The 27189-nt window shown below is 38.8% G+C and overlaps 1 protein-coding gene across 2 annotated transcripts in view; it reads right to left on the bottom strand.

Annotated features, from left to right (window-relative positions):
- The window catches only part of palm3 (paralemmin 3), a 57485-nt gene extending 31377 nt beyond the window's left edge, over positions 1 to 26108 (bottom strand). The window contains exon 1 of one of the 2 annotated variants that reach the window (XM_036570623.1): positions 25876 to 26108. The gene's annotated coding sequence lies outside the window, so the exon portion shown is untranslated. Of the gene's footprint in view, positions 1 to 6553; positions 6767 to 25875 lie in introns of those variants that run through there. The other variant, XM_036570624.1, reaches the window with a different exon arrangement.
- Positions 26109 to 27189: the final 1081 nt, after the last annotated feature.

The raw sequence follows: 27189 nt of genomic DNA, 5'->3' as shown, positions 1-27189 counted from the left end.
AGGTTTCCCCCAGATGAGCTCAGAATCAGCCCTGGGTGTGGACTCGAGTATTTGAGACAAGTGTGAAAACTCCCTTAGAATTAAAAACTGTTTTGAACATATAGTGTATCAGTTCTGTCTGTATTTACTGCTGCTGTGTGTCTACATGTGTGTCTGGGCATGTGTGAGTGTGTGTGTGTGTGTGTGTGAGGGGAGGAATGAAAAGAATTTAAACCATTTAGCGAGTCTGTTGTGACGGTGCTGAAAGGTCAACATGAATGACAAGACGCACAAGGAGCAAACACAGCATTCCAACATAATTCTGTGAAAGAAAGAGTCACAAACAGCAACATGTCCATCATAACACCTCAGAGAAACATCTCAGCAGTGTGACTGATCTCTCACTCTGTCCATCACTCCATTCCACACTCTCTAAAGCCTGACCCACACTGTGGGATAACCCAGCTGATTTTGGAGCTAACTCACCCCTACTGACAGTTTTAAGAAGATTTTAGCTCTAAAACATATTTTTGAACTCCATTCATGGTGGAGGGATATGTGCAGGGTGCTGTGAGGCAAAATGGTCCCCAAAGAAAACTTATTATTTCAGATTTTCCACAATTTTACCATCATCAACATTTTAAGAACTGAGCTTTACATTTCTTGATCAATGGACAAATAGGACATGGCCTAAACACACATTACATAACTTACATTAAAAGTTCATAGCTCAGAAAAACTGTGTGGATCATATGAACATATAGAGCGCTTTTTAAATTAAACAATAGAAGCCATTTCACCCCCTAAACTTCCTGTAGTGTATTACAGTCTGTCAGAATGACTGTGTGGATCATATGGGAGTACAGGAATTACAAAAACTCATAAAATACAATTTACAAACAAAATGGGAAATGGAACCAAATCTTAACCTCAAAAAAATATAAAATAGTTTTTGAACACATACTGACTGGCCACTTCATTAATAGCACCTCCTTGTATACATTGTTCACTTTATCAGCTCCACTGACCATTTAGTTTCATTTTGAAGTTCTACAGTTACAGACTGTAGTCCAACTGTTTCTCTGCATACTTTGTTACCCTGTTCTTCGATGATCAGGACCCCCACAGGATCCCCACAGAGCAGGTACTATTTTGGGTGGTGGATCATTCTCAGCACTGCGGTGACACTGACATGGTGGTGGTGTGTTAGTGTGTGTTGCACTGGTGCGAGTGGATCAGACACAGCAGCGCTGCTGGAGTTTTTAAACATCTCAGTGTTGATGCTGGACTGAGAACCAAAAACATCCAGCCAACAGCGTCCTGTGACCACTGATGAAGGACTGGAAGATGACCAACACAAACACAACACAAGCAGCAGATGAGCTGTCGTCTCTTACTTTTCATCTACAAGGTGGACCAACAAGGTAGGAGTGTCTAATAGAGTGGACAGTGAGTGGACACAGTATTTAAAAACTCAAGCAGCACTGCTGTGTCTGATCAACTCGCACCATCGCAACACACACTAACACACCAATTCAGTGTCACTACAGTGCTGAGAATGATCATGATTAGGCCTTGTTCACACTTCAAATGTGTATAAGTGTGTTATAATAGAGGGTGTGACATTCAGTTATATAACAGTTTTTCAATGCTTTGTTACACCCTTCAGAAATCTGTCAGTGCAGTGGGTGAGGGTCAGTCCTGAGGAAGAGGAGGAGGGAGGAAAGATTAAAGGTGAGAAAGCAGAACGGTGTTCCTGGATCCTTTGTGGACAGACAGTTTGTCCACTTTGCCCCAGTTAGCACCAAGCGGCTCTACAGACTTAACTCTACAAGATCAGCTGGGCTTAAAGCGATAGTTCCTGCATCACCCATGTGCTTCTCTCTAATTAAAGGGGAAATTCCACTCGTTTTTAAAACAACTGCATAATTAAATAATGCAAACAAGCCGTTCGGAGTGGTTTGGTGTGAAATACTCTGTTATAGAGAAACTTGTCGAGTCAGAATTACTCACAGTGGTGGTGATAGGAACCAGATGTCCACCTCTAAAAGCTCCCTCACAGAAAGTTATTACATGAAATGGTTATGAATACACTGCCCGATGTCTGAGACATTGTTTTATGATAAGTTTGAGGAGACTTTGGTCTTTAAGTCCGTTCATGGTGGAGGGATACATGCAGGGCGCTGTGAGGCAAAATAGTCCCCGAAGAAAACTTTTGTAATTCTAATCTAATCATCTTGAATTCTGGGTAGGCCTTTCACTGGGAAACCATTCATTAAAAACATTTAACATTTCTTGTGGAGTCCCATGGGGTTCTGTTTCAGGGCCTTTGCTTTCTCTTGGTAATGTCAGTTCTAGGTGATGTCATTAAGACAAAATAATACTAATTTTTTATAGCTATGCTCATGACACGCAATTATACATTTCCATTAATTCTGATGATCAAAACTCTGTCGACAGGCTGACCAGCTGTGTGTCAGATAGTACACCAATAAAATAAGGAAAAAACTGAAATATTGATCCTCCATACTAAAAGTCAGAGAAAAATACTTTATGAGATGTACAGTTCTTTAGCATAGCAAGGGTTCCCCCTATTCAGTGTGTATAAAATAAAGTCATGGGAAAAGCAAAGGTGGTTTTCTGTGATGATCTGCGCTGCTGTTGTCTCTGGTAACTATGCAAGCAGAGACGCATCTTCAGAAAAAAGTGGAGAAATCGACCCGTGTCTTCAAAACTGTGCTCTGAAGCAATAATGATGTTATCTGCTGTAAGCAAAACTTTATTCCAGCACACAACAACATCAAATTAATTCATTTACACCTCACATTTTAGCAGCCACATCAGACTGGTGTTTTTACTGCACACTTTTACCCCAGTTGCGGTAGTTGTCCCTGCTGCGGGGCTGCTCTCTAATCTTTGTTCTGTAGGTGTGAATTTGTTTTTATTTTAAGGAATTCTTCAGTTTTTATAACACAGTCTCCATCTGCTGTATCTGTGGTCAGGGATGCAGCCAAGGGGTTGTCAGTGCCAGCCTCCTGGGAAGCATAGCTTCGGTTCTACATACAAGATGTGAGTGGTCTAATGAACCTATTGGACCCTCCGAATGTCTCAAAAAAAAAGAGACTCAAATACACATTCAGTGAAGCTCATTGTTTATCTGCTTCACCCACAATCAGCTTCTATCTTTGGTGTTCTTGATTAACTAGAGCTGCAGCACTGCTCTGCCTCAGGCTGTAGCAGAGTGGTTCACCAGTCGGTCCTTCATAGTCTAGAAACTGTAACTCTACAAAACTTTACAAACTTTACAATGTGCTGCAGCAGATCTGTAAATCTGAAAACTCGTCCAGTTTCCCAAGAGTTTGGTGTAAAGAGAGACTGTTCCTCATTTCTCAGACTGAAGACAGAAGAGGAGAAGAGTAAGATCTCAGTTAATGTGAGGAAGATCACCAAACTAGAATAGAGCTTTTACAGAAAAAAAACTGATAAACTAAACATTTTGCTGCCATTGAAGTATCAGCACTGCTATAGTGAGTGAGTTAGCAGCCAGCCAACATGGGACCCCCGAATACCAGGGTGGATTTCACATACTGACTATATAGAACACATTCTCCATCAGAGAATCTGAGAACAATCTCACCATGCAGAGGACCACTCAAGCATGCAAGTGTTCATGGTTATATACAGAATCACTGTCTTTACTAAAGAACCCTTGAAGAACCATCTTTTTTAGAGTGTACATGGTTACAGTAACATTACTGTGACTGGAGTTGAGAAAACAGGACAAAAATCACTGCCAGTGTTTCTAGAGTGAAACTGTATTTAAAATATGATTAAGCAGTTCATAACATTTATTATTTTGTCTTCATAGAACTTTCTGACCATATTAATAATTTGCCCAGTGCACTTCAGCAGTGCTGCCCTGTGAGCTACATTATATGAAGCAGGATATAAGATAAGATGAGATTACTATCAAAAACGAGTAACTATTAACACTTACTATTGTGTCGTAGTATCTGTCGTTTATCATGTAATCTAAATTCAGCTTCATGCGGGTGTTTAATAATGCAGACTAGATTTCATCAGAAGTGGATCCAGTGCCGAGTCTGAGTTCCTGCTAATGCTACAGTAAACTAGTTTGTTGCCTGACCAAATATCACTCTCACACGAGGGACGTGGGTGTGTTTGGGGGGGGTGTTGGTGTTAAGGGGGCTGCAGCACCCTCTGATTTCAGGACTGCCGCTGTTAAAATAATAATAATAAAACATCCTGAACATTACAATAATTTGAGCAAAGATTTGTGTGAGCTTGTTTTAAAGTGGATTTAATATTTTTACATTTTCAAAGTCTGCAGTAGCTGCTCTGTTTAAGTGAACACTGTATTTTTATCACTGCATCTTGTCAAGTGAAATGATCTTAAATCTAGTCTGTATATCTAATATTTCCCATTTTGAGAAGGTTGTGCACTTATTATAAGATTATCCAGTTTATTCCTAGACACTTTTCACTTGTTTTAAGTGATTTTTATCAAGTAAAATTTTCTCACTATACTGGCAGATAATGTTGCTGGTTTCAAGCAGATTTCTTAAAACAAGCTAAATTATCTGCCAATATAGTGAGATAATTTAACTTAATAAAATTACCTAAAACAAGTAAATAATGTCTAGAAATAAAGTAAATAATCCTAAATTAAGATTACAACAATCTCAACAGGAGAAATACTAGATTTATTGACTATATTTTTAATAATTTTACCTGACAAGATACCATTTTTTGCAGTGATTACAGTGAGATGAAAAATAGCTGTTTTGGGGGCGTCACTCAAACATACTGTCTGTGCAGAGTTCTAGGCCAATTTTGAGCCCCAAATCAGCCTCATATTATTTTTCAACCCCTTAAATGGCCAGAGAAGGCCCGAGGTTTCATTACACACTTCTATAATCTAAGAATAGCTCAGCTAGTTTGCATTGGAGTCCCTGTAGTTACTGAATAATAAGCCTTAGTGTGTAATAAGACTTAGATTTTAAGAAGTAAAATTAAAAAAATAATCTAAGATAATAACATTTTATCTACTGCTGTATCTTCCACTCTGTGTGCGTTCCAGTGGTAAATGCCAGTGTGTGACTGTGGGTGACCCAATCGGTCACCGCACCACATATCAACAATCTGATCGGTGGCCACTCAGCTCATTTGCATAAAGTTGGTCCAGGGAACAGTGGTCTGATGTTTCAGTTAGATGTATATACTGTCTCTCCCACCTCATTACAGAACTGTATGACAGGTTCTGTTTGATGTGAATTAGTAAAAAAAAGGCAAATCATTTTGAATGATGTCATCAGTCACGCCACATTTACGCTGTTTAAAATTTCCCCAACTTAAAACACCTTCCCGCATCTCTGTCTCTCACAGTGTTGCCTCACACCTTTTTCCCCTGACAGTTTAACACCCCAATAAAACTGCAGGGTCTAACCCGCCACCCTGCTGAAAAGGTTCTAGATACTAGTGTTGTAGTCAAGACCACTAGAGGCGAGCCCGAGTCAAGACCGAGACCAAGACATGTCGAGTCTGAGTCAAGACTAAGACTTTTAGTAGTCGAGTCCGAGTCAAGGCTGAGACTTGTAGTAGACGAGTCTTAGTCAAGACCAAGACTTTTAGTAGTTGAGTCAGAGTCAAGACCAAGACTTGTAGTAGCCGAGTCTGAGTCAAGACTGAGACTTTTAGTAGTTGAGTCTGAATCAAGACCGGGACTTTTAGTAGCGGAGTCAAGACCAATAATTTTAGTAGACGCTCCAACTCAAGACCAACACTTTTATTAGTCGAGTCCAAGTCTAGACCAAGACTTTTAGAGGTTGAGTCTGAGTCAAGACCAAGACCAGATTAAGATTTTTTTCAGATTAAAAATTAATGAACAAATTGCATTTGTTTGTAGTTAGTTACACATACATTATCATGACTTTATATATGTTATATATAATAATACTAATAATAATATTACATTTCATAATATATTTTGTAAAATATAACATCAAATAATAAACAGCCTAAAACATTATTAATTATTATTATATTACAGTCTTAGTCACACTTTGTACTGTAACTGGATGCAGTTGTGAGGTTCTTTCTTTCTATTTCTTTTTTCTGTAAATTATTCAGAATCTCCACATGAACATAAACTACATCCACTTTTATTATTAAATGACAACAATAATATTCCATAACTATGACTGTTGTAGGAAGAAGCTAATAATATTACACAACCACATAAAATAATGAAAATGGCTAAAAATACAGCAGAAAATAGCCAAAGATTAATTACAATTAATGATGTTCTACCAATGGATTTGTAAACAATGTAATGAGCAGTGAATTTTAAGCTACTAACATACCTACAGTTTTATGTGGAGTTCTGCCTGTAAATATATGCTACAGTCAGACATTTTGACAAAGCTGAAGGATCAGAACATTGTTAATGCGACTTTTACACAGCTGAGTGATGAGCTAAACTGTATAAATAACTTTTGTTACTAAGTTATAACACAGTAATAAATACATACAACTGAAATAAATGATTACTTACATTGTTGTATACACACAGCAGGTGACAGAACAAAGAAAGAACAAAGTCTTTGTTATTACTTGTTTGTCTTGCTGCTTCTGTCAGTTTCAACACAGCTGAAGAACAGCGAGAATTCTGGTTTTGTTGATATTCAATAATAATTCAGCTTGCGGTTCCCTCAGACTGAGGCATCAGACTCGGCTAGTCTCGACAACAATTTCCAAGTCCACTTTAAACCGAGACCGAGGCTGCTCATTTATGGTCTTGAGACCAAGGCCAGACTTGAGTACTTCAACACTACTAGCCACACCCCTGTCTGTATTGTATGCTCACAGATAGTGACTGACTCTAAACTCACTCATATTAGAAGTCAGTGGGCAGGTGCTTTAGTGGACAGATAGAGATACAGTAAATAGACATTATACTGTAAAATGCTGGAGTATTCCAATAACTAGATCCGGCTATGATATGATATTCCTTGAAGATTCTCCTGAAATGTGGTATCACTTTGGCTTAGCAAACTGCTTGTATATCTTGCATGTTTGCAAAATGCTCAAACAAAAAGATAAATGCTGTGAACAGCCAGTTCCTCCTTTCCATGTAAAAATGTTCCGCCTTTTGAAAACCGATCTTTACATTGTGTAAACATTTCATTACCAATGAACAAATGGAGTAAACTCACATTACATTTACCCACATTAAAAGCTCAAAATGACTGTGTGGATTATATGAACATTACAAAGCGCTTTTTAAATGCAACAATAGAAGCCATATCCCCCCCTACACTTCCTTTAGTGTATTACAATCTGTCAGAATGACTGTGTGGATCATATGAACATTATAGAACGCTTTTTAAATGAAACAATAGAAGCCATATCGCCCCCTACACTTCTTGTAGTGTATTACAGTCTGTCAGAATGACTGTGTGGATCATCTGAACATTATAGAGCACACCTCAAACACAGCTCTGCTAACTGTGGGTTTAAAAGCTCTCATTCATGAAAACTTTTGACTTAAATCACTTTCTTAAAGGTTGACAGCACTTCAGAAAAAGAGTTGAGAAAGAGTTCTTCCAAACCTCTTTTCTTTTTTTTCAGTTCCTCTCTGAAGCAGTTCTCTGAACCCACTCTCGCACACTTTCCGCAGATGAAAGCAGACAGGAAGTGCTCTTTCCTGCAGTAATTTCCTCTTTATGAAATGCCACCTTCAACCTGTATTAAACCTCAGGGCTGCACTGTGAATACATACAATAGTGTATGTGAGTAGAAGAGGAGACATTTTATTATTATTTGAGATTGATCAAGTTATTGTTGTGTGTTCAGTCTTGTTAATAAAAAAATATATATGATTTGAGTTGATTTGCTTGAACTTCTGATACTGTTTGTGTTTAAAGGGGATCTGTTATGCTTATTTCAATGTTCATAATTTTAGTTTTGGTCTACTAGAACAGATTTACAGCTTCAATGTTACAAAAACACATTATTTTCCTCATACTGTACATCTCTATTCACCCTCTGTCTGAAACGTTCTGTTAGAGCTCCTGTGTCTTTAAGCCCCACCTCCCAATGAGCCCAGTGTGCACTGATTGGTCAGCTCTCACACTCTGTTATGATTAGTCAGCGCCAGAGATGTTCTGCCCCTACATGTTCGGCCCCTGTCTTACAGTCTGCAGATGATGTTAAGCTTGTAACAACTGAAGAACGCTTTTTGGTGTTATATAGAACCATATACAACACATTCTCCATCAATGTGAAGAACCTTTAAGCCTGCAAATGGTTCTTTGAGTGTTCATGGCTCCATATAGAACCATTGTTCTTACTAAAAAAGCAAGTTTATATTTCTAAAGCGTGTATATATTTCTAAAGCTCTGTTGGAGTTGGATTAGTTTTATTTGGGGAGGTGCTGTGCTGTAATTTGTAAGAGATTTGACTGGACGATTGTGTGGTGTAATATTTTAACACTTAAAATTTTGACAAACAGTGGTGTTAAAATTGGCGTGGGGTTATATTTTAACACAAAATGGTGTTAAATTGGTGTGGTGTAACATTTTAACACTTAATGTGGTGTTGCAATTGGTGTCGTATAACATTTTACCACTTAAATTCATGTTACAATTTGTGTGGTGTAACATTTTGACACTTAAAGTGGTGTTAAAATTGGTGTGGTGTAACATTTTAATACAAAGTAGTGTTACAATTGGTATGGTCTAAATTTTTAACATTTAAGGTGGTGTTTTTTAACACTCACAGTGTAGATTTAACACTGGCAGATTCACTGTGTGATTACACTCCCCTGTAATACTACACTCCGGGTTTTAGCAATATTTTTTAAATCTGTGTTGTGCACAGATCTCATCTGTAATCATTCAAACTGCAGCACCTCCTCAAATAAACTAATCCAGCTCCAACAGGCATTGAGCCTCAATATCACTGTCAGCAGCGTGTGAGAGAGTGAAGATGTGCAGTATTTAATGTGTCTGTGCAGCTGAACTGGAGCAGAACGCTGAGTAATCCTGAACGCAGACAGAACAGAGACTGAAACGAGCTCAGGAAGGTGAAGAGTGAAGATAAAGACACAAAAGCAGGCCGGATTCACTCTCCTGTTCACACACGCCCTGATGATGAGGGTGGGAGTGTTTGGGGGGCGTATCTGGGCTATAAGCTTCAACACGTCATTCAGAAGATAAAAACACCCGACATTCTTCAGACACCTCACCTCAAACACACAAAACACAGCAACAAACTGCCCTCATAACACAGCAGCAGGGTCAAAGGTCACCAGGTATGGACTGCACTGATTTTAAAACTATAGTTAAATAAATAAATACATTGATAAATAAAATTCCCCCAATCCCTAGCCCTTCACCCAAATGTTTGACATGTTTGGTATCTGCAGTTTACTTCTTTAGTTTAAGTGCTGGAGCTACAAGCCTAATGTAGGTAATAAATAATGGAGGCTTATGCATTAGCATAATTAGCATGGTGCTAATGGCATGCTACAAGCGTATGGAGGTGTTCAGTATCTCTAATAGACTTTATTATGTGGTTTCTGACTCTGTATTGACTCCCTGTTATCTATAGACATGGACAAAACACGTTAGCATAGCTAAAAACAATAGCAGTCACCTGGAAAACTGAATTTCTCAGAATTTTGTATATTTTTATACGTAACAGTGTGTCATACAGGCCCCGATTACACCGGCTCATTTCATGTGAGATTTTAAACACATGCATTTGTACTTGGTTATCAAACATCTCTGGTTTATTTTGTTCATTTTTTTCTGTTCTGTTCAAAAGATTAAAAAATTACAGTTTTGAATATTGTTTTACTTACAAATGTCTGAAGTTTTTTGCCTCATGCATGAGATTAGGGCTGGGCAGTACGACAGTATGTATCATTGTTGTGATAAATTTAGTCACAAATCAATAGAATATGCTTTTCTGAGTGTATCGTGTACATCGTCAGTACTTACAGACACTGACCAACTGCATGTTTCATTATGAAGAGAGCAAAATTAGTCCCGTTTAACTGGATTTAGTCCCAAATGTTGAAAAAAAATCACTATGTTCACAGTTTTTGATAGTATTTTTTAAAATGTAGCACTGCTGGCTCTTTCTTCTTTGTTCCAAAAATTGAATATTGTGACATTTCGTATATCGCAATTTTGTATTTTCACTGTATCGCCCACCACTATGTGAGATGCTGCTGGAATTTGGTAAATATTACATCCATTCACACTTTCAGTATTAGCTGAAGACCAAGTACAGAGACCACGGCATCACCTAAAGCAGGTTTGTCTCCATGCTAGACTAATGGCTAGCAGCTAATGACTAACCCCAAGAGAACGGCTTTTGCTTCCGCTCTCTTTTCCTCTTTAACTCATTAACTCATTGCTGTCCATTGTTGTTTCTTTAACAAAAATTAGACTAACTTACCTCAGACTGCAGTTCCCTGTGCAGGAGATGTTTTGCATGTATGTATGTTGCATTATTTGTCACAGTATAACAATAATGACAATAAAATATGCTAGTTTGGCCAGTGAAATCATTTTATATCTAGTGAATATGTCTAATTTTTCCCATTTTGAGTTTGCTGTAAGATTATTTAACATTTTTACTTGTTTTAAGCAATTTTATTAAGTGAAATTATCTCACTGTACTGCCAGATAATTATGCTTATTTGTAACATATTTATCATATAGTGAAATCATTTTACTTAAAATTACTTAACCCCTTAAAAGTTTTATTACACACTTCTATAATCTAAGAACAGCTCAGCAATTTTGCATTGAAGTCCCTGTAGTTACTGAATAATAAGCCTTCGTATGTAATAACACTGAGATTTTAAGGAGTTAAAACTGGTAAAAATGGTTACAAATAAATTAGTTAATTTTAGAATATACTTACAGCAATGGTAATGAGATATTTTTACATTCCTTAGCTATAGGATGATTTTACCTGCCAAAATATATGTTTTGCTGTGAAAACTCAGCACCTTACACAGAATTTGAACCGCTATACCGGATTAACCTGTATATCACCCACTATTACTCAGAGGGCTTGTAAAGGAGAAGATCAAAAGGCAGAAAGACAGACATCAAAGGGTTAACTGTCCTGGTCAGACAGCCAGACAGACGTCTGTAAGCGCTCAATGGTGACTTTTTAAAAGTGCTACAGCTGCATTCCTCCAGAACCCGTTTGAGCTTTAGCGCTGCACCACGTCTGCAAGCCTCTGCATGCACAGCGCCCGTTACGACACAGTTCTGGTGGAAATAAAAGTCTAGAAAGTTCCACCACAATGCTTTATTTATGGCGGGATAGGAAGTCTGTGTGGCTGTAAAGTTCCCCTCTTCAGAACGAGGTGCTGAATCACTGAAGGTGGCTCGGCACTTAAATTAATTTAGCTCACAGAAATGACACAAGGCAGGCGGCTTGTAGAGATGATGTTCAGCGTGCTAAATTAGTGAAGCTTCATCTCAGCAGACGCTGATTAAACCCTCTGAGCATACAGTCATTATCTGGTGGAGCTCAGAGAGGTGTCGCTTTAATTAGCTATTACAGAGTCCTCGCTGTGATATCTTGCACTTAAGCAGGTAATTTACTGCACGCTTTATTACACGATTAATCCGAAAGCTTGCGAAAGATCCTGAGGAGGATGTTCTGCTTGCTGCTGCATTTCAGAAATGACATCAGAAAGAGGAACATATTCATACTAGCTCAGCTGTAATACAGTCAGACATTAATATCAGTGCTGGTTCAGTTAGAGGAGAACCTTATTTACAGAAGTTAAACTGTAGAAATGGACACAATTAAAGCTTCATTGTGGCTGCTATTGTTTTTAGCTAGGCTAATGTGCTTATAGCCCATGTGCTTATAGCATGTGATTATAGATAACAGTGAGTCAAACAGTGTCAGAAACCACATACTTAAGTCTGTTACAGAGACTGATCAGCCCCACACAGTTTGAAGCAAGCGAAGCATGCAGTTAGCACCATGCTAACTGCTAAATGGTGTTAGCTTTCATCATTAGCTAGTCTCATAGCTCCTGCACTAAAACTAAAGAAGCAAACTCAGACTGAAGATCAATTACATTTGGGGAGAAAGTGGGAAACTGTACGTTTCAGTTACAGGAGCTAAACTGTGATCATTCTTGACAACTTTTCTTATTAACAATACAACACAACAGCATTAGCATGGACTAACAGAAGCCAGCAAGGACCATCTTGGAATTCAAGCTAGTCTCAGCTAATTCTTTTCAGCGGGGAATTGTTTTCTACATAGAAAACAATGTAGTATATTCTTTAATAAGCAATGGACATTGTAATATGCCCTCCTTAAGTATTGTGATATAATGTTTTTGCCATATTGCCCACACCTACACACATTACAGCTTTTGCTGTGTCAGTGTTAGCACGTGGTGGCTGCCTCTGTTCTGTTTTGGGCCGAATGAGTTTCATGCTGTACATCATATGAACAGATATAGAAACAGAGACTGTTTTCATTTTCATTTCCGCTGCAGTCTCCTTACATGTTTGCCATGTGTTGTAATGGTGCTACGCAGGCTTGCAGAGGCTTGCAGCTGTGGCATTGTGGTGCTAAAGCTAAACTCAAACAGGTTCTGGAGGAATGCAATGCAGGTGTAATCCTTTAAGAGCTCCACTTACACATGAGCTCGGAATACGCACACAGTTTTATTTAAAGAGTTTGATGCAGTATATACACACATTGCTGATGCTTCAAAATGTACCTTTTAAAAACTACAACAAGGGCCTGTTTTGAATTTTGTCATGTCACAAAAACAACTCCTTTATATACACAGGCTTATTAAGACTACAGTAGTTTAGCCCCACCCATTACCAATTAAATTATAAGGAGTGTAAGTGTAAAGAGGCTAATACTTAAACACTACAATTAAGGATAAATCAGAAGACAGCTTATTTACATATTTACAAAGGCACAGTAGCACTGCAAAAAATGACATGAGCAAGTGAAATCATCTTATATCTAGTAATTACACAAATATTCTACTTATTTCAGTTTTTATTAATTGAAATGATCTCACTAATTTGCAGATAATTGTTCCTTTTGCATATTTCCTAAAATAAGCCAAACTGTCTCACTATATAGGCAGATTCTACATAATAAAATCACTTAAAACAAATAAAAATAAGCGAAAGACTCTCATACTAAGGGTACAACCATCTCAACATAAGAAATATCAGATACTAGATTAAAGATAATTCAAAATAATCACTTGATCATATATCATAAACAGCCTGTTTGAGATAAAAAGAGGTTGTAAAAATGAATTATGTACTTTTGGTACATAAAAACACTCAAATGCCCTCTAAAAAATAAAATATAAGAAAAATGAAGATATACACACTTCTGCACGGTTACGGTACTTTATGTTCTAGCATTATTGCACTATTCATATTTGTACAGTCTGTTACTGCACTATTCATATTGGCACAGACAGTTACTGTACATGTTTTTGCTCTGCATACTTATCATTTTACATATTGACGCTGTTGGAAGAAAACCTCGTATCTCCATTTTTGTCATTTTTCAGTTTTTGACATAATTTGAAAATCCATGTTGCCCTTTGTATTGTCTGTAAATTTCATGATGAATGGACCAAAAAAAATGGCCCAAAAGGACTTGGAAAAAATTCTGGTTCCATAGACTTGCATTGAAAGTAAAGTAGGTTCTTCCTTCTCCTGTAAAGTTACCATTTTGGAGAGACAAGGTTTTCCTCCTGACAACAGCGATATGCTGCTCTGACAGTACATACAACCTACATTTGCATTCTCTCCACTTACTCTATATTATATATATATATTACTATATTTATATTGCAACATCTGGATTTTTCTCTCCTGTCTTTATCTGTACATATCATAACTGTCAATTTGCAGTTACTTCCTTGCACTTTATATATAAATAATACTGTATTTTGAACTTCTGGTTAGATGCTAACTGCATTTCATTGGCTTTGTACCTGTACTCTGCATAATGACAATAAAGTTGAATCTTATCTAATCTAAAAGAAAAAGGCATTAATAATGCAGTTTTTAAATTCTGCTAGCATTATTTCAGCATCTTTAAATGAACAATAAGCTTAATAGAAAATTACAGTATGAAATGCCAGCATTATTTTTCTCCTGTCCTCCTGAGGCGGTGCTGACAGGTGTCGTGTAGTTTGCACGGCTTGTACGGCAGCCCAGACATTGTTTCGTGCTAATTTCTTCCTGTTCTGTTCGCAGTGAGAACAGATGTAAATTACACAGAGAAATGAATGTGGGGAAAAAAAACAGGAAATTAAAAGCTGAAAGCATTACCCCCCCCCCCACACACACACACACATAGACCCCTAAAACTTCTTAAAGGCAAAAAAAGGAAAAACATGTTAATATTACTTTACTTCTCTGCATAATTCTTTTCCCTCCTGAAATAAACTTTTAAAACATGTTTCCAAACCGTGTGTGTAAACTTTCAGAGTCTGTCAGAGTCTAAATCTAGAACTTTTCATCTTTTCACCCCTCCGGCCTCAGACGCGGTTGAGTCACTGCTGGTGTTGACGCCGCTGGGTCTGAGAGCAAAACACGCTCTGACAACCACTAATCGCCGCTATCGCTGTACGCTAACGCTAACCGTGTCGGTTGTTGATCTCAGGCCAGTTTTTGCCCTTCAAATGTTTAAACAGATACTATCACTACTAAATGTAGTCAGTCAGCTGAGACATGTTCAAACTTAAGTTTGTTCTTTAGGTCTGCTGAAGAGCTACGAGGCTAATTGTGCTAAAATTGGATAACAGTGGACAAAACTCAGGCTTAAAGTCAACGTGAACAGGAAATCAGAACAGATTTTTCTTCCTAAACGTGATGTATTTCCAAGGCTACTCAGGTAGCTTATACCTCAGGATTTGATTGGATAGTGATAGGTGTGCTTTCCAGAAACTGTGATGGTCAGCAGGATCTGTATGGTTTGAGAAACCAAAGAAAAACAATGCATAGTTAGCACACTAGCCTGTTAGAGTCCGTGCTGCTTTTCTTACACTTTTACTGCAGCCTCTCAGAAATCTACAGAAAACAGCGTAAAAGCTGCCACATATCTGAACTGCCTTACTCCTGTTAACATGGACACAGGTTTTCAAAGTAAACAAGTTGAAATAAGTCATAAGAGATTATTTTAAAACCTTACAAACTCCAAAAGTGAGAGAGTTAACATGCTAAGATATTGGTAAGTATAACTGTTCCTGCTGGACACTTTGAAGAAAGACTACAGAGAAACAAGAAATTTGTATTTTGAATAATATTACAACAATGGATTTTGCTTATGTGACAAAGGACATGAACTAAGGTAAAAAGTGGCCAATTTCATTTTTAAGGATTTTAAAGGTGGCTGTTGCTCTTGTTTTAGCTATGCTGATGTACTTTAGTCCTTATTTACAGATACAAAGCACACAATCCAGTCTATTAGAGATGAATAACATGGTTTGGGGCTAGTGTGATGATTTAGGCCTGCAGTTAGTGCTAACTGGTGTAGATACATTTTCATTCTTAGCTACATTAGCCTCGTAGCTCCAGTGCTAAAACTACAGAAGCAGAATTCAGACACCAAACATGTCTTCACTAGTCATCTACATTTTGTCTTGGGCAAAACGTTGATTTGTTAACCTTTTAGTCAAACTATCCCAGTTAGCATAATTTGTCTGGCACATTTGTGGGCCTCATCCTTGTTTTTGTTGTGGCCCAGTATACAGCTGGGTCCTTGGCCCAGATCTGGCCCACACACTTTAAAGTGAGTAGAACTAATAGATTGAAATCTGGCCCAACTACATTGTTGGTCCACAACATTCACACCAGAATTGGTCCACAATTACAGACATGAGGCAAAACTATATGAAGTTCTATATGAAGAACTGCTGGGTAGACAAACAACACTTGCATATGAAAGCAAATGAAATCAGCCCAGAACTGTCTTCCATCATTTGTACAGTTGTTGTTTAAAGCTCCAGTTGTAGAGCGCGGACCTTAGCAGACTCACACAGGAGCTGTGTTTAAACAAGAGGTTTCCGCTGAACGTTAGCTCAGGATTAGAGGTGGATTAGACTAAATACATGTCACATAAAAGATTTTAATGTCACAAAACTGACACAAGTCACTCCGGATCTCACTAAAGCAAACATCACGCCTGACTGACAGCTTAAGTTGGTAATTACAGCAACTCGAGGACGTTTTTCTCTCAAACAGACTTTACTGAGTAACATGAAATCACAGGAACTTTACTTTGACTTGATTTTTGTGTCCTATAAATGACTAAACGTAGCTATTTTGATTGCTAATAAATGTTACTGAGTAAAAATCTCTCTTCGCTACCTTTGTGTATCGACAACAAGTGCAAGTGCTCTTTATTAAACCTCAATCTTACACATTCAGGTGCAATGTAGCTAATTTAGCTAATGTAAGCTAACGTTCAACCTAAAGGCTTAGCTCTGTGCTTCTGTAAGACATATTTAAAGTCCCAGGGAATGTAGTAAAATATTAAAGATGTTAGTATGATAATAAACTTGAGCTTAACAAACTCTGATCAGACCTATCTGAGAACTGTGTGGGCGTAGCTAATGAGCAGCTTGATTGACAGCTCTCTGTCCAACACTCCTAGCCTGCTCCACCCCTCATACAGAACTAACATCATTATCCAGCTTTCACATGATGCTAACTGGACAAAAAAAGTCACAAACGTGTAGATGACGGACAAAGCAAAAACAAGCAAGCAGGCAACAGGCAGCTACAGACAAGTGGTCTAGCTTGCTAGCTTTTGGTTTGCTGAGTTTAGCTCGCTACAAAGTTTCTCTGACTCTGAAACTGTTCTGTGTGGACGGGGCAAGAGACGCAGCCTTGTGATTGGTTAGGGAAATGATTATGGAAGCATTACTTAAGATTACCATCGCCCAGTTTACATTGACAGGAGAGAAATATGGTGAAATATATCGGTCATTTATTGATCATGGGAACATTATTCAAAGGGTAAACTTAGTACATGTTTACCTGCAAGAACAACATTCACCTTATTAGAAACAGAATTCGGTTCCCTGCTTTTCTGTTAGTTTTGCTTGCATTCAAAGTGAAATTCACCCACAGCAGGATTTTTTAGCAGCACTCCAGACTGACAGCACTAAATAGTCCAGCTTAGCGGCTAACGCCGTGCCACAGTGTGATTGACAGGAGAATGTGGGTTGTTTCTTGTATGCTGCTGTCTAAACCCACATGAAAAAGGTCAAATATGAAACCCCCTGATGCTACTATCAGCACACCGAGGTCAGCTATGAGTCAGAACTACCACCGAGATCGCACAGAGAGTCAGTAAATGGTAGCTGTGGCAATAAATATTTAATGACCTGTTAGAAAAGATCACAGCCCAGTAAGTATTCCCTCGTAGCTCTGCACATACTGCACTTACTGTGATAGTCAAGGGGACAAATGCACCAACACAATACACAAATACACAAAGGCCTTCAGAGCAGTGCATTAGCGAAAACCAGCCCGTGTGGCTTTTCCTCTTCCTGCTGTTTTGGGTTTACAGAAACACAGAGCGTGTACTTTACTCCACGTGTTTTTATGCTCCAGTGCGTATGTTAGTCTGCACCCGGTAGGTTAACACAGCAACAGGAATCAGCGGTTTAACCTCAGAGTAAACGTCTGATAGAAGCATAGCCACAGACTGGATCGCCAGTGTGTTAAAAACCCCTCCTTTTGCTACTTTCATTGGCCATGTTATTAGAAACACTTCCAGTGTAGGTGCAGTTCATAGGTGTACAGTAACAGACTGTAGCCCACCTGTTACTGCACAGTCTATAAGCAAAGCTCGAACTGTGGCAGAGGTCAGAAAAAACACATGAATTTCATGTGTGAATAAACACAGGGTTTTTGCACATTTCAGATGTGAAACAAATACGTAATCACATGTGGAAAAAGCGTGTGATCACTTGTAAAGGATACAGTACATGATGTACCAGATAAAAGGGCCACTGAGTATTTCATGTGGTGTTTGTTGTTTTTTACACCCAAGTACTTATTATGTAACGATACTGTATTGTGTCAATTATATATACCAGCAATTATAGCTACCAGCTTCTTCTGAACATGTATGCTGCCTCTGAGGGAAATCTGTGCACCAGCTCTGCTCAGCAAGGCCTCTGTGTTTTCAGATGTTAAGAGAAGGCAAGAGAAGAGCAGCCTGAACGTCCTTCAGCGATTATCAGCCACCTCCGCGTACACTCACACAATAACACACAATAACACTCGCCACAGAACAGATACACAAGCCTGACCAGACCAGCTAAACAAACCTCATCAGATTTATCACCTCTGTGGAGCTGGAGTGAGACGCAGCCCAGACTGAGCCACTGCTTCATCCTTCATCCCAGGGCTGCATGTTATGGCCAAAATATTATATCATGATACTTAGAGAGATTTTCACTATATACATTGGATTATTTTCCACACTTGTTAGCTTTCATTTCAATTTTCTTCACAGTGGTGGTGATAGGAACCAGGGGTCACCATGACTACAACACAAATATAGGCATTTTATTTACTATCCAAAACCACCAGTGAATCTACACGTGTCTTCTAAGTTTTATATGGAATGTTGATGATGGGAAAACAGTGGAAAATCTGAAATAATAAGTTTACTATTCAACACCCTGCACATATCCCTCCAAAAAAAGACTCAAAATCTTCTTAAAACTATCGTAAAAGACAATGTCTCAAAGTTTTCTGTGCATTTTTCCTGTATGAAAACACATTTTTTGAGACTTGAAACAAGAGTGACAGTGGTTCTAATGTCTGACTGGTGCTATAACACCTTCAGAGGGCAGCAGTGAGTACTGTTTATTTACTTGAGCCAACCAAAGTGTTGTTTGCTATTATTTATGCGGCTATCAATCGTTAAAATGCTAAAATGCTATGATTGTGACAGGCCTAGGTAAAAGGTTACTCTCCTGACCATATGTGATCCAGATGATTTAGCATTGTGCTGCAGTGTTAGCTGCATAGCGCTAAATCATTTGGACACAGCACGGTCAGGAGAGTAAATTCTGTTCTGCCAATAAAGTGAGGTAAGAAAACAAACAGGCACTATGCTATTTGGTTAGCTACAAGCTGCCATTAATTGTGTGCTATATTAGCCTCGTAGCTCCAGTGCTAAAACTAAAGCAAACATTGATTATTTCATTATTGTACTATCGCTTTAAACCTTACACATCTCAGGCCTGCATGTAAACCACATGAACAGATATAGAAACAGAGAGTATCTTCACTCTCCTTCTTCTTCTGCTTATCTAACCTGCAGAGTGTGGATGTTTACACCTAATTTCACAGCTGTGGTGCAGCCTTTAGCATTTATATCTAGCACACAGCTGTGCCCTACTAGAAAAAACAGCATTATGTTGTGCTTCAATGCTAGTATGCTGGTCAACCAGTATGATCATGCTGGGGTGACCAGCTAAACCAGAACCAGACCAGCATAAACCAGGATAGACCAGCATGAAATGCTACCTGTTCTGTGCTGTTCTTTTCAGCAGGGTGCAGTTTACATCCACTCACTTCTCATTGATTCAGCGGCTCAGCGCGGTGTGTCTGGTGGCCGTGTGGGTGTACAGAGCAGATTTTATTATAGATTTCTGTTAAATGATTATATAACGTCTGTGTGGGGAGAATTTAATCTGTTGGAGTGAGCAGAGAGTTTCAGATGGATCAGAAAAACGAACAGGAATAAATTAGCAGCTCTCGGAGGTCAAATCAGCACACGCTGCTGGAGTATGTTTTAAAGCATATGGAAAGTAAAAGGATCTTTAAAAAAAAGGTTTCACACTTGCTAAACAACTCAAAATGAATTATTACAGGAAATATATTATTGCATAAAATATGTTATATAAAATTTTGCATAAGCAGCTGTCAAACGGTCTAAGTCTTTACATCTAAAAGCAGGTTTTGTGTGTGTGTGTGTGTGTGTGTGTGTGTGTGTGTGTGTGCATTAGAGGCAAAGGTTCACCAACGTTAAAGTGAATACCGGTGTAACGAAAATAGTTGACGCTGTCAAAAGCTGACACCAGGTTCCTGCAAGGAGAACTCCTCACAGGTAGAACTGTAGATGTTACGCAGTTCATCGTGGGGAGATGAAGCTAACAGTGAATAATGTGAGAGCACACTGGCCAGGGTTGGAACTGTACCGGAAGTCTTCAGGGGTCCCCTGGTGGAAAATCTGACTATAAGCGTGGTCAGTAGTCACTGTATTAGGTATATCTCCTCGTTTCTACACTCACTGTCCATTTTATCAGCTCCTCTGACCATATAGGAGAACTTAATTCTACAGTTACAGACTGTAGTCCATCTGTTTCTCTGCATACTTTGTTATCCTGTTCTTCAATGGTCAGGACCCCCGCAGGACCCCCACAGAGCAGGTATTATTCAGGTGATGGGTCATTCTCAGCACTGCAGTAACACTGACGTGGTGGTGGTGTGTTAGTGTGTGTTGTGCTGGTGTGAGTGGATCAGACACAGCAGTGCAGCTGGAGTTTTCAAACACCTCAGTGTCGCTGCTGGACTGAGAACTAAAAACACCCAGCTAACAGCGTCCTGTGACCACTGATGAAGGACTAGAGGATGAGCAACACAAACTGTGCAGCAGCAGATGAGCTATCGTCTCTGACTTTACATCTGCAAGAACCATTTAGGCATGCTGGTTCTTTGTGTGTTCATGGTTCTATATAGAACCACTGTCTGTACTGAAGAACCCTTGAAGAGCCATCTTCCCCAAACTTTTAACAGTGTATAACGTAGTTCTGTTTCTGTCATCAGATGTGTATGCATACACTCTTAAAAAATATGGTTCTTCAGGCGTTCTTTAGTAAAGAAAAATGTTCTAAATTGAATCATGAACACTCAAAGAACCCTCTGCATGATTAAGGGGTTCTATGCATTATGAAAGGTTTCTTCAGATTGATGGAGAATGTGTTGTATATAGCCCCAAAAAAGGGTTCTGCTATTGTTATGATACAAGCTTGAAACAACAGAAGAACCTTTTTGGTGCTATATAAAAGCATTTTCTTTACTGAAGAACCCTCGAAGAACCATCTTTTTTAAGAGTGTAGTGTCCCCAAACATTTAACAGACCATGTATAATCCAGTTATGTTTCCGTTATCAGATGTGTACGCACATACCGTGTGTGTGTGTGTGTGATTAGTGAAGGTTAAAATGCTCCAGTGCGTTCTGCTGTAGCTGACTCAGCTCTCTGCGTGCAGGAACACTCACTGTGTAACTGGAACACCCCCCACGCCCTGCTCTCCCCCGCGCCTGATTGGCTGTTTATCAGCCGTAATGAGGCAGGAAGTGTGTTTACCCTTGTTTGTTTTCTCACCTCGCTCTGTCAACAGAGCATGCTACCGCTACAGTGGAGCGCTAACTCAGCTGACACCTTACGGTCAGGAGAAACGCTGTCCACACCAAAATCAATGCTAGTGCTCAGCACCTCACATTTCAAGCGATAGTTTGGTGAAGATTTCCCCCCCTTTTTCCAAGCGTAGCCCATCAGCTGAAACGTGTTTGGAGTGTGAAGTTTACTTCTTTAGTTTTAACACTGGATCTACGAGGTAGCCAACAAGTAATGGAAGCTAATGTATTAGCATAATTAGCAGCTAGCTGTATGCCTGAATCATCACACACTCATCTCAAACTGGGTGGACTTGTTCAGTATTGCTAATAGACATCATTATATGTGATTACGTGTCATCTATAAACATCGATTAGCAAAGCTAAAAACAGTGGCAGCCTGAATTGTGTCCATTAGTGCTACTTAGATCCAGAGCTCTGTGCGTGTCAGTGGTGAATTTACATCTAGTAGCACTAGGCCTTCATTTTAGGTCATATTGTCAAAATTTGGGCAAAAAAGAGAAAAATACACCTCTATAATAATGCTAATTTCTGCTAGCAACCCTTAAGGAATTTCAAATAGTGTGTTAGCACTAGGGGCAGTCATGGGCTGGAGGTTAGGGAACCAGCCTTGTGACCGGAAGGTCACCAGTTTGATCCCTTGAGCCAACAGTATGTGACTGAGGTGCCCTTGAGGAAGACACCTAACCCCCAACTGCTCCCCGGGCACTGTGGATACGGCTGCCCACCGCTCCGGTCAAGTGTGCTCACTGCCCCCTAGTGTGTGTGCTCACTAGTGTGTATGTGGTGTTTCACTGCACGGATGGGTTAAATGCGGAGGTGAAATTTCCCTGTTGTGGGACTAATAAGGGTCACTTAAACTCAAATCTTAATCTAAGCACTAAGATAATGCTGGTGCACATGAACTTTTAATGCCATTCTAGATTAAACATAGATATTTGAAGCTTTTAAAAGTATGGTTACACCTCTAGTCATTATCATATACCTGAGCTTGTATGTATCAGTGTTACAGTGACTCTTTCAGTAAAGAGTCCTACATAGAGCTCCCGCCGCTGTTTTACACTCCTAACAACTAACCGGAACTGCTTAGACGTCAGCTCACACTCACAGTCAGTGATGTATCTAGAACTTCCAGAAGTGACGTTTTTTGGTCCCACCGACTGTTAATCAAAGCATGACTAGTTCACTTTCTAATTATGTTGAGTGTTTTGGTGCTCATTGGATAGTTGTATATACCAGATGGTTAACTAGTAAGTAACTAGTAACTAGTTTTTCACTTGTGTAAAAGGTTAAAGATTGTTATACATTACATCTTGTTAACTATATGATCTATAATCTAGTTTTTACCAGTTATAGATATGACTTTGTCAGCTGTGTGAGCACAATTTACAAGTGGGAAAACTGTTATTTCCCAGTTTTTTTTCCAACACTACTCGAACACATCATAAATCTAATGTGTAAGGCTTTATTTGGGTAATCCACTATAGATGCATTCAACTAAATATCTACTAAATTGATCATAATTTTCTTGAACTCTAAACCTGGCTCTAATCCTAACCCTAACCTTAACCTCAACCCACAACCAAAACCCAACCCTCACCCTGCTCCTAGCCCTAACCCTGGTCCAAATCCTACCACCACTGTTTAGAATCAGCTGAGGTTCAACAGATAGTTTGCTAACAATTTGTACATCTGTAGATAATCTATAGAGGACTATAGGGGACTATCCAAATAAAGTGAGATGAGGCCTTCAGTCCAGCTCCAGAAGTCCTACCAATGGGAAAGCTTGCTCAGCTGTATCTGTCTAGATACCTCAGACAGAACAATCCTGATTTCATCATTTTCTGTTGGACTTTAGATTTTAACCTCTTTGGCTCTAAACCAAAACCAAACAATGAAATGAGAATATTTTAGTTCCCAGAAATAAATTAGGCCTTCTAGAGTTCCCACTGGTGTGTTTCTAAGACAACAATAAATAATAAAGGAAACAATTCAGCAACAGCAGACACAAAACAAGAGGACTTCAGAATCAACCACGTTATAAACAATGACATAATCGACTTTACATCTGATAAAAAACTTTTATACTACATGTAAATATTCACTGGTATTCTGTTATAATCTGTAATAATCTCTCTAGATTCTGTGAGCTTTATAGCTTTTCTTAATATACACTTAAAAAAAATGGTTCTTTAAGGGTTCTCTAGTAAAGGGACACTTAAAGAAGCCATTGCATGATTAAATGGTTCTTTGCATAGTGAAATGGTTCTTTAGCTTGATGGAGAATGTGCTGTAGATGGTTCAGCATAGAACCTTTTTGAAAAGGATTCACCAAAAAGAGTTCTTGACATCGTAACAATAGCAGAACCCTTTTTGGTGCTACATAGATTATACAACACATTCTCTATCAATTTGAAGAACCATTTCATAATGCAAAAAACCCTTTAATCAAGCAAAGGGTTCTTTGAGTGTGTTCTACAAAGGACCATTTTCTTTACTTTCTTTACTACGTTGCATCAAAAGGGTTCTTCTATTGTTACAATGGTTCTGTATGGCTCAATTTAGCACCAAAAAGTGCTCTTCTGTTGTTATGATGGATCTATATGGTTCTATTCAGCACCACAAAGGGTTCTTCTACTGTTACAATACTCTATATGGTTCTATACAGCACCAACAAGGGTTCTGCTATTGTTGCATTCTTGAGTTATGATAACAATAGAACAGCCCTTTTTGGTGCTATATAGAACCCTTTAAAAAAAGGTTCTATGTAGACCCATATACAGCACATTCGCCATTAATCTAAAGAACCATAGAAATGGTTCTATATAGAACTCATGGCTCTAAATAGAACCATTTCCTTTACTAAAGAACCCTTGAAGAACCATCTTTTTTGAGTGTATGGTACTGTGCAAAAGTCAAGAAAATTATCTGTTGGGTTGTTTATCTGTACAGTAAGCACTTATTTACTAAATAAACAATTTATTGTTTTACAGTTTTATACAATTACAGTCCAATACCTGCTCTATCTAATCAACACTTCATTAAATTAAATCAGGTTCTGCTGATGGAACTGGACAGATCCATGTGATGGCTGGAGTTCAGCTAGAGGTCAGGAGCCAAACCCGTGTTCTTCTACCCTCAAGAAGGGTGAAAAGGGTACAGAACCAAAAAAAAGATTCTATGAGAACCCAATTGCAGAACCTTTTTTTGGTGCTATATAGAACTATTTTGAAAAGGTTGTTCAGAGAATTATATACACAACAGGTTTTCCTTCATAGAGAAGAACCATTTAACCAGGCAAAGAGCCATCTAAGCATTCACATGGTTCTTTGAGTTGTCAAAATTCTATATAGAACTATTGCCTCTACTAAAGAACCCATGAAGAACCATTTTTTGGCCCAAACAGAAGACGGGATATTGTGGAGGATCATTGTCCACACACTCTTAGCAAAAATGGTTCTGCAAAGGTTCTTCAGCTTGTAACAATAGTGGAACTATTTTTGGTGCTATATATATGAAAAAGGTTTTTTAAAGAACCTTTTACAACAGGCTTTTCCAAGCAAAGAACCATTAATGTATTCAGATGGTTCACAGTTCTATGTAGAACTATTGCTTTTTCCTAAAGAACCCTTGACAATCTATTTTTAAGGCCCAAACAGGAGAGATGATATTGTGGAGAAACCACATAGACTCTTGGCAAAAATGGTTCTACATCATCACAAAGGTTCTTTAAAGAACTATTTGGAACAGGTTTTCCATCATTGAAAAGAACAATTCAGCCACGTAACATCAAGCATGGTTAAGTGTTCATGGTTCTATCCATTATTGCCTTTACTAAAGAACCTTGAAAAACCCTTTCTTTTTAGGGTGTATGGTAACCAGGAGTTAGAGTTGAGTTGACAGCGCTTAATAATAACAATAATAATAATAACCAACATATCAAAAACTACTGAAAACAATAACTTTTTATATCTTTTTTTCTGTATTTATGTTTATTTTTGTTTACTCATGTTATAAATTGTTTTGACTGCCCAGATAAGCAGTAATAAACAGTTATCCTGATTAAAAGCTGTGTGTGGGTGTGATTTAGCTATCTAGAAGAGTCTAGAACTCTAACAGACTGTGTAAATAATGCAAATATATCAGTTTAGTATGAATATGCAAAGTGTCTCAGTTTGATGCAGTACTGTTTACATTCGCACTGAAACAAAAACAACACACACACACACGCGCGCGCGCGCACACACACATATAAACACAAACACAGGCCCAGCTGCGCGCGAGGCGCCCCGTAACGAGGCGAGCGAGCCGACAGACGAGCAGTGAGGCTAGCGCGAGCTCCTCTGCGCGTTAATGAATGATTAATGAGTGATTTAAATCGCTCACCTGGCTGTAATGTCCTCGTGAGCTGCGCCTGAGACTCCACGCGGAAGTTTTGTGCAGTTTGCTCGCGCGCTCCGGCAGATTAGACCACTTTAAACTCGCACTGAAGCCCCTCAGAGTGAGCTGAGCGCTGCTGCGGGGAAGTGAAGCTCTGAGCTCTGAGCTCTGAGTCTGCACTCCTCTCTACTCCTTCCTCCTCTCTCTCTCTCTCTCTCTCTCTCTCTCTTTCTCTCTCTCTTTCTCTCCGCCTCTTCTGGCCGCGCTGAGCGCGCGCTCCGGTTACCTGCCGCAGACAGGTGGGGTGTGTGCGCGTGCGTGTGTGCGTGCGTGCATGCGTGTGTGAGATCAGTGAAGTTCAGCTGTTGTGTTTATGGAGGAGAGTAGAAACTTTACCAGCTACACTGGTAAAGGTTCTTCAAGGGTTCTTTAGCAAAAACAAAGGTTCTATATGGAACCATGAACATTCAGAGAACCATTTTCATGATGAAATGGTTCAACAGATTGCTGGAGAATGTATTGTTATACAGCACTAAAAAGGGTTTTGCTGTTGTTGTGATGTCAAGCTTGATACAACAGAAGAACCCTTTTTAGGTGCTGTATAGAACCATATACAACACATTCTCCAGAACCATTTCACCATACTCTTAAAACGATGGTTCTTCAAGGGTTCTTTGGTAAAGACAATGGGTCTATGCAGAACTACAGACACTCAAAGAACCACTTGCATGCTTAAATGGTTCTCTGCATGGTGAAATGGTTCTTCAGATTGATGAAGAATGTCTTGTTTTTGAAAATGGTTCTATATAGCACCAAAAAAGTTCTGCTATGTTATGATGTAAATCTTGTAACAATAAAAGAACCTTGTTTGGTGCTATATAGAACAATATACAACACATTCTGCATCAGTCGGAAGAATCATTTCACCACACTCTTTAAAAAGATGTTTTTTTAAGGGTTCTTTAGTAAAGAAAATGATTCTGTATAGAACCATGAACACTGAAAGAGCCATTTGCATGCTTAATTGGGCCTCTGCATGGTGAAATGGTTCAGATTTATGAAGAATGGCTTGTATATAGTTGTATATACAACCTTTTTAGAAAATGGTTCTATATAGCACCAGAAAGGATTCTGTTATTGTTACAATGTCAAGCTTGTAACAGTAAAATATCCCCTTTTGGTGCTATATAGAACCATATGCAATACATTCTCCATCAACCTGAAGAACCATTTCATCATGCATCCTGCATCCTGCACCTTATGCACAGTCTTTACTAAAGAACCCTTGAAGAACCATTTTTGTAAAAGTGCATATATGTA

The sequence above is a fragment of the Colossoma macropomum genome, unplaced genomic scaffold, assembly GCF_904425465.1.
Source record: "Colossoma macropomum unplaced genomic scaffold, Colossoma_macropomum, whole genome shotgun sequence".
Taxonomy (NCBI): domain Eukaryota; kingdom Metazoa; phylum Chordata; class Actinopteri; order Characiformes; family Serrasalmidae; genus Colossoma; species Colossoma macropomum.
Note: the sequence above shows the minus strand (reverse complement) of the source record. Positions and strands in the feature narration are given on the sequence as shown.